A 15,619-nucleotide genomic window follows, 5' to 3' on the forward strand; every position below is an offset into this window, starting at 1 on the left:
ACCCACACCTGACATGTGCATAGTTGTTTCTATGAAGTCTGCAAATATTGTCAATAATGTATCTTGGGGTCCCCAGGTCAAACATAACCCTCTGTTAGAGATGGGGTCTTTGGTTGTCAGTCAGGACACCCCCTGTCCAAGCAAGGACCCTCACTCTAGTCAGGGTAAAAGAGAATCACCCTCAGCTAAACCCTGCTTACCCCCTTGGCAGCTTGGCACGAGCAGTAGGTTTAAGTTCCGAGTGCTAGGTGTAAAGTATTTGTACCAACACAGACAGTAACTTAATGCAAACACTACAAAATGACACAAAACAGGTTTAGAAACATAGAGAATATTTATCTAAACAAAACAAGACCAAAACGACAAAAATCCACAATACACAAGTCAAGTTATCACTAAAAATGCAAAAAGAGTCTTCATGTAATTTTAAACACACACAAACGCTGTTAGCGTGAAAATATACCTTGGGTGTGTCAAAAATAACCCCGCACGGGCGAGTGTGCGTCAAAAAGGGCTTGCGATGCATCAATTTCACTCATGAGCTAGACCTTGCGTTCTTTCTCCTTTAGTCAGGTCGGTGTGCATCGTTTCTTCTCTCCGCAGGCGAGCGATGCGTCGATCCGGTCAGCATTCTCGGGTCTGGGCAGGCCTTGCGTTGTTTTTACACTACCAGCGGTGTTTGCTTCAGAAATCCAGCCGCACGATGATCCAAAAACCATGCAGCGCGGGTTGCGCTCTCACCAGCCTCCGTCAGCGATGCTGTGCATCGTTTCTCCAGCCCCGGGCGTTCATCTTCGGGTCGCGTTGTAGGCGAGCATCGATTTTCAGCCGCGAAGCCGGCAGCGCATCGATTTTTCAGCCGTAGATTGGAGTTGCGTCGATCTTTTCCCTACACGGCGGTCGGTGCATGGATTTCTCACTTTTAGGCTGCCAGCTTCTCCTTTCAGGGTCCCAGGAACTGGATGGGCATCACTTGGCAGAGTAGGAGTCTCTCCAGAGACTCCAGGTGCTGGCAGAGAGAAGTCTTTGCTGTACCTGAGACTTCAAACAACAGGAAGCAAGCTCTAAATCAAGCGCTTGGACATCTTCACAAGAAGGAAGGCAACACAAAGTCCAGTCTTTGTCCTCTAGCACAGGCAGAAGCAGCAACTGCAGGATAGCTCCACAAAGCACAGTCACAGGCAGGGCAGCTCTTCTTTCTAAGCTCTTCTCCAGGCAGAGGTTCCTCTTGGTTTCCAGAACCCATTTTCTCCTTTGAAGTAGTCCTACTTCAAAGCAAAGTCTCTCTTAATTGCAAAGTCCTGCCTTGCCCAGGCCAGGCCCCAGACACTCACCAGAGGGTTGGAGACTGCATTGTGTGAGGACAGGCACAGCCCTTTTAGGTGTGAGTGACCAGTCTTTCCCTCCCTCCTAGCACAGCTGGCTCATCAGGAAATGCAGACTACACCCCAGCTCCCTTTGTGTCACTATCTAGTGTAAGGTGCAACCAGCCCAACTGTCAAACTGACCCAGACAGGGAATCCACAAACAGGCAGAGTCACAGAAATGGTATAAGCAAGAAAATGCTCACTTTCTAAAAGTGGCATTTTCAAACACACAATCTTAAAATCAATTTTACTAAAAGATGTATTTGTAAATTGTGAGCTCAGAGACCCCAAACTCCACATGTCCATCCGCTCCAAAAGGAAATCTACACTGTAATCAGATTTAAAGGTAGCCCCCATATTAACCTATGAGAGGGACAGGCCTTGCAACAGTGAAAAACAATTTTAGCAGTATTTAATTGTCAGGACATATAAAACACATTACCATATGTCCTACCTTAACCATACTCTGCACCCTGCCCTTGGGGCTACCTAGGGCCTACCTTAGGGGTGCCTTACATGTAAGAAAAGGGAAGGTTTAGGCCTGGCAAGTGGGTACACTTGCCAAGTCGAATTTACAGTGAAAACTGCACACGCAGATACTGAGGTGGCAGGTCTGAGACATGATTACAGAGCTACTTATGTGGGTAGCACATTCAGTGCTGCAGGCCCACTAGTAGCATTTGATTTACAGACAATGGGCACCTCTACTGCACTGTACTAGGGACTTACTAATAAATCAAACATGCCAGTCATGGATAAACCGATTACATACACATTTTGTAAAGGAGCACTTGCACTTGCACTTTAGCACTGGTTAGCAGTGGTAAAGTGCCCAGAGTAACAGAAATAGCAAAAAGAGAGTCCATCACACATCAACAAGCTTGGAAACAGAGACAAAAAGTTAAGGGAGACCACGCCAAGGATAACATGTCTAACATACTCCATAAGGCATCACTTAGCAACAGATCAAAAGCAGATTGGAAGTCCTCAAAAACCACATTTAGGTGACCCCCCCCAAGAGTAACATATTTCCAATAAAGTAATTGCAAATGGCATACTTGATCAACAGTGCTCATTCCTACTCTAAACCCAGCCTACAGAGGAGTCAGCAGCCCCACAATATCCATCCAAGAATGTAATCTACCAAGCAGAATCCTACAAAAGAGTTTCTGGTAGGAGTTAATTAGGCTGTTTGGCCAATAGTTTGAAGTTAGTGATCGGAGGCCCTATTGAAAAATATGGATGATCTCTGCCCCTGCCCACGTGGGGGACATGGCAGACCCACCCATTATAGCTTTGAGTAACGGCAAAACAGATACTTCAGATGTCAATGTCTGCCCTGAACAGGTCCCCTGGCACCTTGTCCAGCCCAGGCGCTTTGCCTGGGGTAATCCAGTCATTTGCTTCAGCAACCTCACTAGCCAGAATAGGCACATAGGGGGTCATTCCGACCCTGGCGGTTGGTGTTAAAGCGGCGGCCAACCCGCCAACAGGCAGGCGGTCAAAAAAATGGAATTCCGACCCTGGCGGGAACCGCCAGCACAGCCCGCCACTTTAACACTCCGACCGCCACGGCGGGCCAAACAAACAGCGCGGCGGTCACCGCCAACAGACAAGCGGCAGACAATGTACCGCCCACCCTATCACGACCCACCAATCCGCCACCTTTTCCGGGGCGGGAGCCCTGCCGATAAAAACACGGCGGAAACAGATCACGAACGGGAAAATGCTCACCTCTATACACTCCACGAGGAATCTGGACAGCATGGAACCCGAATTAAACATCCTACCAGCGATTGTCTACCTGCTCCTCTACCAGGAGCACGAACGCCGCCGCAGGAGACAACGGTGAGTACTGCACCTACGACACAGGGGAGGGGGGAGGAGAAAAGATTACGGGCACACACATACGCGACAACCCCCCCCCCCAAATCCCCACACACCAATGCAGAGCAACAAGTCAGATTTACACCCCCCAGAATAATTCAAAGACAAAATAAAATGATCATTAAAATAGAAGTATATTAAAGCATATTTGAACTTAAGTGAAATATTAGATTATTTAAACAAATAAATCACAACATGAAGAATATGAACATAGTCCAAAAGTCCGGCACATATTGGCTACATGCCATTGTCGGTGGGCCAATGTGCATAAACACATGGGCAAAGCCCACACACGAAACCCGATTCCATTGGAGAGAACACTGCTGGGGCATCAGATAATAAAACCACAGGCACCTCAGGGGGAAGGGAAGGGGGGCCACCTCAGCCACATGAGTCCACGATGCCAGATCCACGAGGGGCCTCCATGGCCACTGTACCATCCTGGGGAGTGCAAAGCCACAGTCTCACAAGTCTCTACAGTGGGTGGATTGCCCACTGTACCATCCTGGGGAGTGCAAAGCCATAGTCCATCTGGTGGATTACAGACTCCACTGGTTATGGAGGAGGCATGGTGCCCAGAGTGCTTTGTGAAGGCCTGCCCGACACAGATCCGGCCCTGCCAATGGGCCAGCGGTGCTTGAGATGAAGGCCCCAGCGGAGCGGTGCTTGAGAGGAAGGGCCCAGCGGAGCGGTGCTTGACAGGAAGGGCCCAGCGGAGCGGTGCAGAGACGGCGGGGCACAGCGGAGCGGTGCTTGAGAGGAAGGGCCCAGCGGAGCGGTGCAGAGACGGCGGGGCCCAGCGGAGCGGTGCTTGGGATGAAGGGCCCAGCGGAGCGGTGCTTGAGAGGAAGGGCCCAGCGGAGCGGTGCTTGACAGGAAGGGCCCAGCGGAGCGGTGCAGAGACGGCGGGGCACAGCGGAGCGGTGCTATAGAGGAAGGGCCCAGCGGAGCGGTGCAGAGACGGCGGGGCACAGTGGAGCGGTGCTTGAGATGAAGGGCCCAGCGGAGCGGTGCTTGAGAGGAAGGGCCCAGTGGAGCGGTGCTTGAGAGGAAGGGCCCAGCGGAGCGGTGCAGAGACGGCGGGGCACAGCGGAGCGGTGCTTGAGAGGAAGGGCCCAGCGGAGCGGTGCTTGAGAGGAAGGGCCCAGCGGAGCGGTGCTTGACAGGAAGGGCCCAGCGGAGCGGTGCAGAGACGGCGGGGCACAGCGGAGCGGTGCTTGAGAGGAAGGGCCCAGCGGAGCGGTGCAGAGACGGCGGGGCCCAGCGGAGCGGTGCTTGAGATGAAGGGCCCAGCGGAGCGGTGCTTGAGAGGAAGGGCCCAGCGGAGCGGTGCTTGACAGGAAGGGCCCAGCGGAGCGGTGCAGAGACGGCGGGGCACAGCGGAGCGGTGCTTGAGAGGAAGGGCCCAGCAGAGCGGTGCAGAGACGGCGGGGCCCAGTGGAGCGGTGCTTGAGATGAAGGGCCAAGCGGAGCGGTGCTTGACAGGAAGGGCCCAGCGGAGCGGTGCAGAGACGGCGGGGCACAGCGGAGCGGTGCTTGAGAGGAAGGGCCCAGCGGAGCGGTGCTTGAGATGAAGGGCCCAGCGGAGCGGTGCTTGACAGGAAGGGCCCAGCGTAGCGGTGCAGAGACGGCGGGGCACAGTGGAGCGGTGCTTGAGAGGAAGAGCCCAGCGGAGCGGTGCTTGACAGAAAGGGCCCAGAGGAGCGGTGCAGAGACGGCGGGGCCCAGCGGAGCGGTGCTTGAGATGAAGGGCCCAGCGGAGCGGTGCTTGAGAGGAAGGGCCCAGCGGAGCGGTGCTTGACAGGAAGGGCCCAGCGGAGCGGTGCTGAGACGGCGGGGCACAGCGGAGCGGTGCTTGAGAGGAAGGGCCCAGCGGAGCGGTGCAGAGACGGCGGGGCCCAGCGGAGCGGTGCTTGAGATGAAGGGCCCAGCGGAGCGGTGCTTGAGAGGAAGGGCCCAGCGGAGCGGTGCGTGACAGGAAGGGCCCAGCGGAGCGGTGCAGAGATGGCGGGGCCCTGTTCAGCGGTTCTTCTCACGGTGGGGCCCAGCGGAGCGGTGCTTCTCACGGCGGGGCCCCCGTTCAGCGGTTCTTCTCACGGCGGGCCCTGTTCAGCGGTTCTTCTCACGGCGGGGCCCAGCGGAGTGGTGCTTCTCACGGCGGGGCCCTGTTCAGCGGTTCTTCTCACGACGGGGCCCTGTTCAGCGGTTCTTCTCACGGCGGGGCCCAGCGGAGCGGTGCTTCTCACGGCGGGCCCAGCAGAGCGGTGCTTCTCACCGCGGGGCCCTGTTCAGCGGTGCTTGTCTTGTGTTCCTAGGGAACCAGATCTGGGCAATCATTCCCGCTCAGTCGCCATCCGACCTATCACTTGCGGGGACCTCCTGTGTTGGACTCCTGGGCCCGTGGGTGTCCTCCGTCACACCCCAAATGGGGCTGGTGGGGCCCTCCTGGGCAGCTCGCCTGCTGCCGGACTTCTTCGCCCTGCTGCCCTTGCCCTCCTTGGACGAATCTCCGGGGCCCTTGCCTCCCTTGGAAGTATCTCTGGGGCCCTTGCCCTCCTTGGACGAATCTCTGGGGCCCTTGCCTCCCTTGGAAGTATCTCTGGGGCCCTTGCCCTCCTTGGACGAATCTCTGGGGCCCTTGCCTCCCTTGGAAGTATCTCTGGGGCCCTTGCCCTCCTTGGAAGAAACTCTGGGGCCCTTGCCTCCCTTGGTGGATGGGCCAGGTGACGGTGCAAGGCTGGTGTCCTTGGGGGCAGCCGTCTCAGGCCTGTGGCGCCGGCCCTTCACTTTTTTGCTTCTTTTCCCAGGGGGTGGGCTGGCTGTCCCCTTGCTGCTGGCCGATGTTCCTGCCCTAGGAGCTGGTGGACTCCAATAGCCCTGAACGATGGTCCTAGTAGGTGCAGGGCTTGTGGTGGCTGAGGTGCCGGTTGGACTCTTACGAGATGGAGGGGGTGGGTCAGTTGTTGGAAAGAGGTCAAGGTTGGAAAGGAAAATCAATTTCGAAAGACAGGGACGGGTAGTTGTAGTGGGTATGGGAGTGGAGGAAGAGGATGTGGTTGTAGGAGAGTCAAGTGTGCTGTCTTTGGGTGCAGGTGCTTGTGACGGAGGCTGTTGTGAGGTGGATGGCTGTTGGGTGGGTAGCTGCCTGCGTTTGTGTGGTTTGGAAGAGGGGGTGACAGACACACTGGGAGAGGACACAGGGGACGTGTAAATGGTAGTGGGGGTGGTGACTGCATGTGAGCGGACTGTTCTGCTGGGTGTGGTGGTGATGGACGTACTGGCTGATGGTGGTGTGCATGCAGGTGTGAGTGGAGACGTCACAGGGAGGGAGGAGGGAGACGAGGAGGAGGGGGACACAGTGGAGGCAGTGGGTGTTGCTGTGTCTGCATGTGGATGTTGCTTGGGTGAATGCTTGTGTGATCTGTGGTGCTTATGTCTGGATGAGCTGCCCTTGGGTGTTGATGTGTGTGCAGGCTGGTCTGTAGGTGTGTCTGGGATAGGCAGAGGAACAGGGGAGTGGGACTGGGTTGAGGAAGTTGGAGGGGGGAGGCTAGACACAGGGACAATTGCTGCCGTCAGTGCTGAGGCCAGAGCGTTGAACGATCGCTGATGGGCAGCCTGACCCGAATGAATGCCCTCCAGGTATGCATTGCTCCGATGCACCTCCCTTTCCACCCCCTGGATGGCATTCAAAAGGGTAGATTGCCCAACAATGAGCGTCCGGAGGAGGTCAATGACCTCCTCACTGAGGGCAGCAGGGGTAACTGGGGCAGGACCTGAGGTGCCAGGGGCGAAGGAGATGGCCGGCTTCCTGGCCGAGCGGGCACCGGGCGAAAGCTGAGGGGCTGCTGGGAGGGCGGAGCTGGTGCGCTGGGTGGCGGCTGTACCTGTTTTTGCGGTGGGTACGGATGGTGCCACCACCACAAGGGAGCTCCCTTCCGAGGACGTGTCGGTGTCGCTGACGTCTCCACGGGTCCCCGTTGTGGAGCCCCCCTCGCCCTCCGTCTCACTGGTTAAGTTCGAGTCGGTTGCAGGGCCCTCCGGGCCCATGTGAGATGCAGCTCCCTCGTGCGCCGATGCCACTTCTCCTCCGCCTGATGATGCTAATGCACACATGAGCAGGAAAACCAAAAAATAAGGGGGGGAGAGAAGAAAGAAAGACATGTTGAGTGCATGCATTGGCGGCATCGTTGGCGGAGAGGACAGACACAGAAGCCCCCTGCACTACGCCGCGCACTCGGGGTGCACTACTCAATTATTGTGACTTGGCCTACAAGTCTATGGATGACAAATGCACACATAGGTGAGCCCGGGCCATGGATAGCTGTACTTAGCACCCTACAGAGGTGGGGGACGGGGGCACAGGGCCATGTCTAATGGAGGGGCCTAGCCTACAGAAACCACCGTGGCCTAGAGATAGCCACAGCCCTCCTCCCCCACCCAGACGCCTCCACTGTGCGCTAATATAGCAGAATGTGCTGATACTCACCCCCTTGTGTCTGCTGTGATGTCCTCACGCGCCCATCCAAATCGGGGTATGCCACCGCCAGGATCTGGGACATCAGGGGGGTCAATTGAGGACTGGCTCCCCTCCTACGTTGGGAGGCCATCCCCAGCAGAGCCTCGGCGGTCTTTCTGCTCCCGCGGTGGATGTCCTCCCACCTCTTGCGGCAGTGGGTGCCCCGTCTGTTGTGGCCCCCCAGGGCCCGGACGTCCTTGGCGATGGCACGCCAAATGTCAATCTTCTGATGGGCGCTGACCTATGTGACATGGACAGGGTGGAAAAAGAAATATCATCACTTTTCTGCATGGTCGGTGTGAGTGGCCCCCCCTCCCCAACCTTGCCATGTGGCACATGCTCTCATCTGTCGTGCGTTGCTATCCTCATACGCTCCCCTCCCCACCATCTTACATCCACCCCACTCAACACAGGCATAGCCCATACTACGTGCTCCCAGTGTACTTACCTGTTGGTCTGGAGGACCGTAGAGTAGCGCATACTGGGGGAGGACCCCATCAACGAGTTTATCCAGTTCCTCAGATGTGAAGGCAGGGGCCCTTTCCCCAGTCGCAGCAGCCATTGTCTCTTCCAGACCGAGTTCACAGCAGCACTTGCAGTATAGGTCCTCTCCCGTGGATGATCAGGTCTCGAGTGATTAAGCAGTTAGAAAATGGCAGTCACGCCCGCGGCGGTGCGTACCGCGGTGGTGCGTACCGCGACCACAGGCGCACATCGTCATTGGCTCCTGAGACCCATAGGGTTCTATGTTAACCAATGCTGCTTTGCGCCGCGGTCTTCGACCGCCTACCGCCACGGTATGCCACGCCAGCGCATTGACCTCACATCCCATTGTCACACTTCACAGGTCAGGCAGCCGCCATTTCAAGGGCCCACATGGCTGAATTTCTATGGCGTCACACAGGCCTAGGCTTTGCATTGCCACTCATACAAGCCTTCAATGCATAGTGAATCGTGTACTGTGCAAGCTGTGGTTACGTACCTGTGGGTTGCTTGACTCTGTGCTCCATGTTGTCCTTCCTAGGCACCGTCCGCTGGGACTTGCGAGGAGATGGAGGAATCCTCCAGTGTACAGACCGCTGGTGGACCTGTCGACAATGGAAGAACGACATGTCATACTGACATACAGACTTGACCGAGCCACTATACATGAACTGTGTGCCCAGCTGGAGCCAGACCTGATGTCCCCCATTCCCCAACCCACAGGGATTCCCCCTCTGGTGCAGGTTCTGTCAGTACTCCATTTTTTGGCAAGTGGATCATTCCAAACAACAGTGACCATATCATCAGGGATGTCTAAGCCTATGTTTTCAAAAATGTTGTCCAGAGTGTTGTCTGCCCTGATGAAACACATGCGGAGCTACATTGTTTTCCCTGAGGTGGGCGATTTGGCTACAGTGAAGGGTGATTTCTATGCCCTTGGACATATCCCCAACATCATTGGGGCCATTGATGGGACACATGTGACCTTGGTTCCCCCCAGTGGCAGTGAGCAGGTGTACAGGAACAGAAAAAGTTATCATTCTATGAATGTCCAGGTGGTCTGTTTGGCTGACCAGTAGATCTCCCATGTAAATGCCAAGTTCCCTGGGTCAGTGCATGACGCGTACATCATGTGAAATAGCAGCATCCCTTATGTGATGGAACAGCTACAGAGACACCGTGTGTGGCTAATAGGTGACTCTGGTTACCCCAACCTGTCGTGGCTACTTACCCCAGTGAGGAATCCCAGGACAAGGGCAGAGGAACGCTACAATGAGGCCCATGGGCGAACTAGTAGGATTATAGAAAGAACCTTCGGCCTCCTGAAGGCCAGGTTTAGGTGCCTGCATATGACAGGGGGATCCCTAATGTACTCACCAAAGAAGGTGTGCCATATCATTGTGGCCTGCTGTATGCTTCACAACCTGGCTTTGCGACGCCAGGTGCCTTTCCTCCAGGAGGATGGTCCAGATGGTGGTGTTGTAGCAGCTGTGGAGCCTGTGGAGAGTGAAGAGGAGGAGGACGACGGGGACGACACAGACAACAGGGACACAGTGATACAACAGTATTTTCAGTAGCACACAGGTACGAATCAACCACGCCATTTTACATTTACTTAAAGTCTCCTGCCTCTCTACTGTCTGAGTTCCCCCCCAGTTCCTGTTAACTGAGTTGTGACTTTCCCTTCCGTTTTCAGAGCTGTGGGCCCCACTGCGTGACCTCTGCTTTGTTTGCCCATGTACTACAGCTGTGTGACAGTGGTATGTTGTCATCACAATGTAACTGAACATTTTGGCACCGTTATGTCTAATACATTTGTTCAAATTACAAGCAGACTCAAGATTTTTTTAGTGCAAAGAGTGATTTAATTCAAGTGCTAAATTTATGGAACATGATTGTAAAACAGGGATGGGTAATGGTGGAGTAATGTCCATGGCAGAGTCCAGTTCTCAGTCGCACAGGTGCATTGTCCATATGCCTGTGGAAGGATGGAGCAGGGGCAGTTCAATGTTGGACAGGGTGACAATGTGGGACAGTGGGATGACATCAGGGGGTATCGTTTGCTGGCGGGGGTCTTGCAATCCTACTCTGTCTTCTTGTGAGATCTCAGGTTCCGCTTGCGGGGTGGTTCTTCTTCTGCAGGAGGTGGGGTTCTGGTGGCCCGTCGTTGTGTGGGGGCCTCCTGTCCACTAGCGCCGGCGGAGGTGGTAGGCTGTTCCTGATCCAGGCTAGTGACAGGGGCCCTCTGTGGAGCCACATGGTCCCGCAATGGGGACCATCGTCGTGGCCCTAACCCAGATAGTCACCAACTAATGTTCCTCAGTTATCTCTGAACCCCATGTACTGTTGCTCCTGCATGACCTGGATCTCCTGGAACCTGGCCAGTACCGTAGCCATCGTCTCCTGGGAGCGGTGGTATGCTCCCATGATGGAGGAGAGGGCCTCTTGGAGAGTCGGTTGCCTGGGCCTGTCCCCCCCCTGTCGCACAGCAGCCCTCCCAGTTCCCCTTTTTCCCTGGGCCTCTGCCCCACTGGACGGTGTGCCCACTACCACTGCCCCCAGGTCCCTGTTGTTGTTGGGGTGCTGGGTCAACCTGGGTGCCCTGTAGTGGTGGACATGCCGCTGATTGACGTGTCCTGGAGACAGAGGCATGGGCCCGCTGGGTGGGAGCTGTGCTGGTGTTCCCAGAGGGGGTTAGGTCTGGTGTAGCCTGTGGCTGTCTGTGGGGAACCGACTGTCCCGAGGTCCCCGATGGGCCGGGCTGGTCATCAGGGTCCAGGGAGACAGAGCTGCTGTCGTCACTGGGGGCCTCTTCTGGGGGTGGGATGGACATCTCTGGACCCTCCGTGGCGGTGTGATGGCGTTCGGGTCCTGCAGGGGTATAAGAGTATGGTTATTGCTTCTGTGTGTGCCATTTCGTGTAATGGGTGGGTGGCTGTGTCCCCCAGTGCTGGCATTCCCTTGTGGGGGCTTTTGTGACGGTGGCTTGTGGGGGTGATGGGTGTGTGCAGTGGGCATGCTTTGGGGATGGGTGTCCATGCTTTGGGGAGGCATGCAGGGCTGGGTTTTGGGATGGGTGGGTTGTGATGGTGAGCCATTAGCAAGGAGTTGGTGTGATGGGGGTGGGGGTGAGGGTGGGGGTATGATTTGGCATGCAGGTGGGGTGGGGGGAATGAAGTAGTGAAGATTTGCCTTACCAGAGTCCATTCCTCCGCCTACTCCTGCGAGGCCCTCAGGATGCAGGATGTGCAAGACTTCCTCCTCCAATGCTGTGAATTCTGGGGGAGTAGGTGGGGGTCCGCCGCCAGTCCGCTGTACCGTGATGTTGTGCCTTGATACCATGGAACGCACCTTCCCCCGTAGGTCGTTCCACCGCTTCCTGATGTTGTCCCGATTGCGTGGATGCTGTCCCACAGCGTTGACCCTGTCCACTATTCTGCTCCATAGCTCCATCTTCCTGGCAATGGTGGTGTGCTGCACCTGTGCCCCGAAGAGCTGGGGCTCTACACGTACTATTTCCTCCACCATGACCCTGAGTTCTGCGTCAGAGGACCTGGGGTGTCTTTGGGATGCCATGGGGTGGTGTGGATGAGGTGAGGGGTGGTGTATGTGTTGTAGAGTGTGGTGAGTGTGGTGGTGTATGGTGTTTTTTGCGTGGAAAGTGTGTGGGTGATGTTGTGATTTGCCTCTGTGTCATGGTGTACTCTATGCTGTGCTCTCTCTCTCTGTCCTTCACTCGCAATTGTGGTCATAGGGGTTTGTGGGTGATGTGGGTGTGTGTTTTATACTGGATTGGGTGTGTGGGAGTGGTGTGTGTATGTGTCTCAGGTGTGTGTATTTTGAATTAGCCAATGTGGATGTGTTTTGTAAAGGTGTGTGTATTTTGAGCGCAGCGGTGTGTACCGCCAATGGAATACCGCTGTTGAAAGACCGCTGCGGGGATTTGTGGGTCGGAATGGCATGGGCGTATTTCTGTTGGCGTGATGGTGGAGGTTTGGTCATCGCCAGTTTCCCGCTGACCTTTGGTGTGGCGGAATGTTGAGGATGTCGGCTTTTTGGCGGTTTGCCAGTTGCGGGTCAGAATGACCGTGGCGGTTTGCCGCGGCGGTGTTATGGTGGCATTCTGGCCGGCGGTAAGCGACTTTTACTGCCGAGGTCAGAATGACCCCCATAGTCCTCCTCCCTTGATGTACAACCGCCTCCCCAGAGTGGAAAGCACAAGATGCTCTGCACCTTCCTGAGCTGTTGTCCCTGTGCATAGCTGCGAAAAGTGACTAACCCAGGCAGCAGTGGTAATGTTACAAGGGATCTCAGGAGGTACCCCCGTCCCGTCCTGCATGAGCTTTATTCCTAACAGTATCAGAAGGGTTTCTTCCCATTTGGCTAGTTCAGAGTATCTCTTGGCTCTGGATGTGGCTGCTTTGATGGTATGCCTAGCTTTCTGGATTGGTTCCCTACACCAACCTTCAGGGCATCTACAAGTGCTGTTTAGCTAATGTACACATTTTGGAATACCATGTCCTTGGCCTCCTTGGTAATACCTTGGACTCAACTACAAATATTTGTTTCCTGGAGGAAGAAAAAGGTGCAATGGATAACAGAAAGAACCCACTCCCCCCCCCCCAGGAAGTAGAATCATTTGCACTGACCGTGGCTAACTCCACGGCGGACAAGGCTAGGATGATGACCTTGTAGATCTGCAGCTGCATACCCGAGGTACCAGCTACAGCACTCCATTTAAGCCTGCGTCCATTGTTAGCAGGCACTAGCCTCTGGACAAAAAATTCATTGTCAGCTCTATGAAGTATAGCTCCTAGTGATCTCAGAATGAGGTCTAAGATATTACAGTAACTATCTTCTTGGGAAAGTACCTCCATGTCAATCAACTGTGGCCATAACTGGACATCTAGTAGAATATAATTAATCAAACTTGTACTTCCAAGTCAATTAAAGGTATGTTTTCCCACTTTATCTGATTGAACTCTTCCATTACAGGCACACAGGCCATTACACAAGGTGAAGGCATTAAGCTGAAGAACAGCAGATGACAATTTCCAGATGGGGGAAAGTGATAATGTAGATATTGCCCAGACACTATTTTCATTGGTGGACTCCCCGGCACCCAATGTCACACCCAGGAAGCCAACACCAAGGCCAAGGGGTTCGAAGTTACAGTTAAAATCACCCACCATAACTCTAAAAGGGTCATCTGAAAGTGTCAGCAGGTGGGTATTGATCAGATTGATGACCATGCCAGCACTCCTACAGTAAACATTATAAACACTAAAACAGTCACCTGAGGGAAACTGAAGAACAATACACGAGACATCAGGGGAAGCAAGATCGATGACTTTGACCGTGCATTGCAAAGTAGCTTTAACACAAATGACTAGCCCCACCCCCCCTCGAAGGCCTACCCTTCCCTGATGAATGTGCAGGGCAATCAAAGTTAGCAAACCCATAACGAAAACGGGGTTTAATTGCCCAAGTCTCCTGAAATAAACATGTATCAAAACAATTTACAAATTTACCCCACTCAGGACATGCCAGCCTATTGGTTATCCCAACAATATTCCAAGGAATGATTCTGGTATGAGTGTTCTCCAGGGACGGGGTTTCACCAAGATTGATTGTAGGCAAACCGACTAGCAGCAGTGGCTGTGCACCATTCCCTATCATCCCACTAGGTACTAAAGAGGGAGAGACTGGCTTCAGAGGGTGGACTTCATCACCTGTCTGTTCACTGGGATCGTGTTTGCTTAGGGCCCCTGTTGTCATTTCGCCAGAGCATGGGTTTCTGACCTTTCTCATGGGAACTGGGAGTCAATTGATTCCTTCCAGATTACTAAGTGGTAAAAATATGTTGTTGGTGGGAACAGCAAAGGGACCCACACCATCCTGACTTGATGACTGGGACCTGCAGGCATCTAGCAAATGAGATGAGAGCGGTTTATAAAAGTAACTTATGGGGACAGTGGTAATACCAACACCACCCACCAGTCTGTCCACCATACAGCCTTTTGTAATTAATTGTAAAGCCATTGCTGGATATCTACAATTTATCACAACGCAATCCCCTTCAATTGACTTCGCTGAGTGGCCTACACAACCCACCCTCCTAACTAGAAGAATGTCATTATATTCATGGGTCAAAATGGCTGCATTCTGAGTTAGCCAGTGGCACACTTGGTTTTCAAATTCAAATGAGACTGGTCCCTACTGTTAGATAATGATGGCCAAGCAGGAGGTGCCATCTCCTCAGTCAATGCACAAAAAGGCTCTTTAGAGGCAACTTAGGAGATCGCTGAAACCTGAGTGGATGGAAAGGGTGTAGCTGTGGATAGACCGTTTGGTCAATAGAGCTGAAACCATCTCCTCAATCGCGTTGATCCTAGAAACCAATGGGACGATTAGGGAAGCCACTATGGATTCGACCTTGGCTACAATGACTTCTAGGGCTGTTGCTAAATCTTTGTCCATCTCCTTGTTGGCAACACCTACAGTAGTGTTATGCTGTTGTATGCTAGGACCCTTTGGCTTGGGAGAGCCTTTTATATGGATGGTTACAGGCTCTTGCTTTCTGACCAGACCAGAGATAGGCCTTTGCCTTATCTTCCTTTTCTTCCTTACAACAGAATCATGTGACTTTGAGCATGCAAGGTCAGCAGATCCTGGATCATTGCTACGCTCTTGCAGGGAAGATTGGCAAGAATCAACTACCCTAGGCAAGCTTATTTGGCTAGAGGCAACATTACTAGATGTGGCTAGAGGTGACAGCTTAGAGCGGAAGGGCAATGTACATGGCCCTGCACGCAAGTCAATAGACAATGTCCTTTCTGCAAGGTCTATCTCCTTCGTGATCACACCTACTGCACGAACAAGAAAAGAGTCAAGCGCAGTCCCTGTTTGAGATTTGGCAGTAGGGTAATCTTTCTCTCAGGCTAATTTCCTCTTGCCCATGATCCCTACTCCTGCTAGCACAGCCCAAAGTAAATACAAAAAGTGTGGCAAAGCGGAGCGGCACTATAACTCACCAGTGTCATTAAGGAGGAGTGAACCCAAGTAGGGTAGGGTAGCCCAGCCCAGTCCCTTCTGGGCAATGATGGGCAAAGACGGGCCCATTCTTGGTGCAGGCGTGTCCCATGTGCATCCCACACTTCGGGACTCCTCTTGTGCTTCTGAACGCATCAGCTCCTGTGCTCCCAGGCCCCGCCTTGCCTCTGGTGAGTCTGGGGGATGTAGTCTCACCCCAGACTAATGCTGCCGAAGATCAGGGGAGATGGAAGTATGGCAAAAAACATCATCAGCTTTTGCACCACAGTGAGAGAAAAATAGAAAAGAGAGAATGAAGAAGGAAGAAAAA

Source organism: Pleurodeles waltl, chromosome 8 (genome assembly GCF_031143425.1).
Source record: "Pleurodeles waltl isolate 20211129_DDA chromosome 8, aPleWal1.hap1.20221129, whole genome shotgun sequence".
Lineage (NCBI taxonomy): Eukaryota > Metazoa > Chordata > Amphibia > Caudata > Salamandridae > Pleurodeles > Pleurodeles waltl.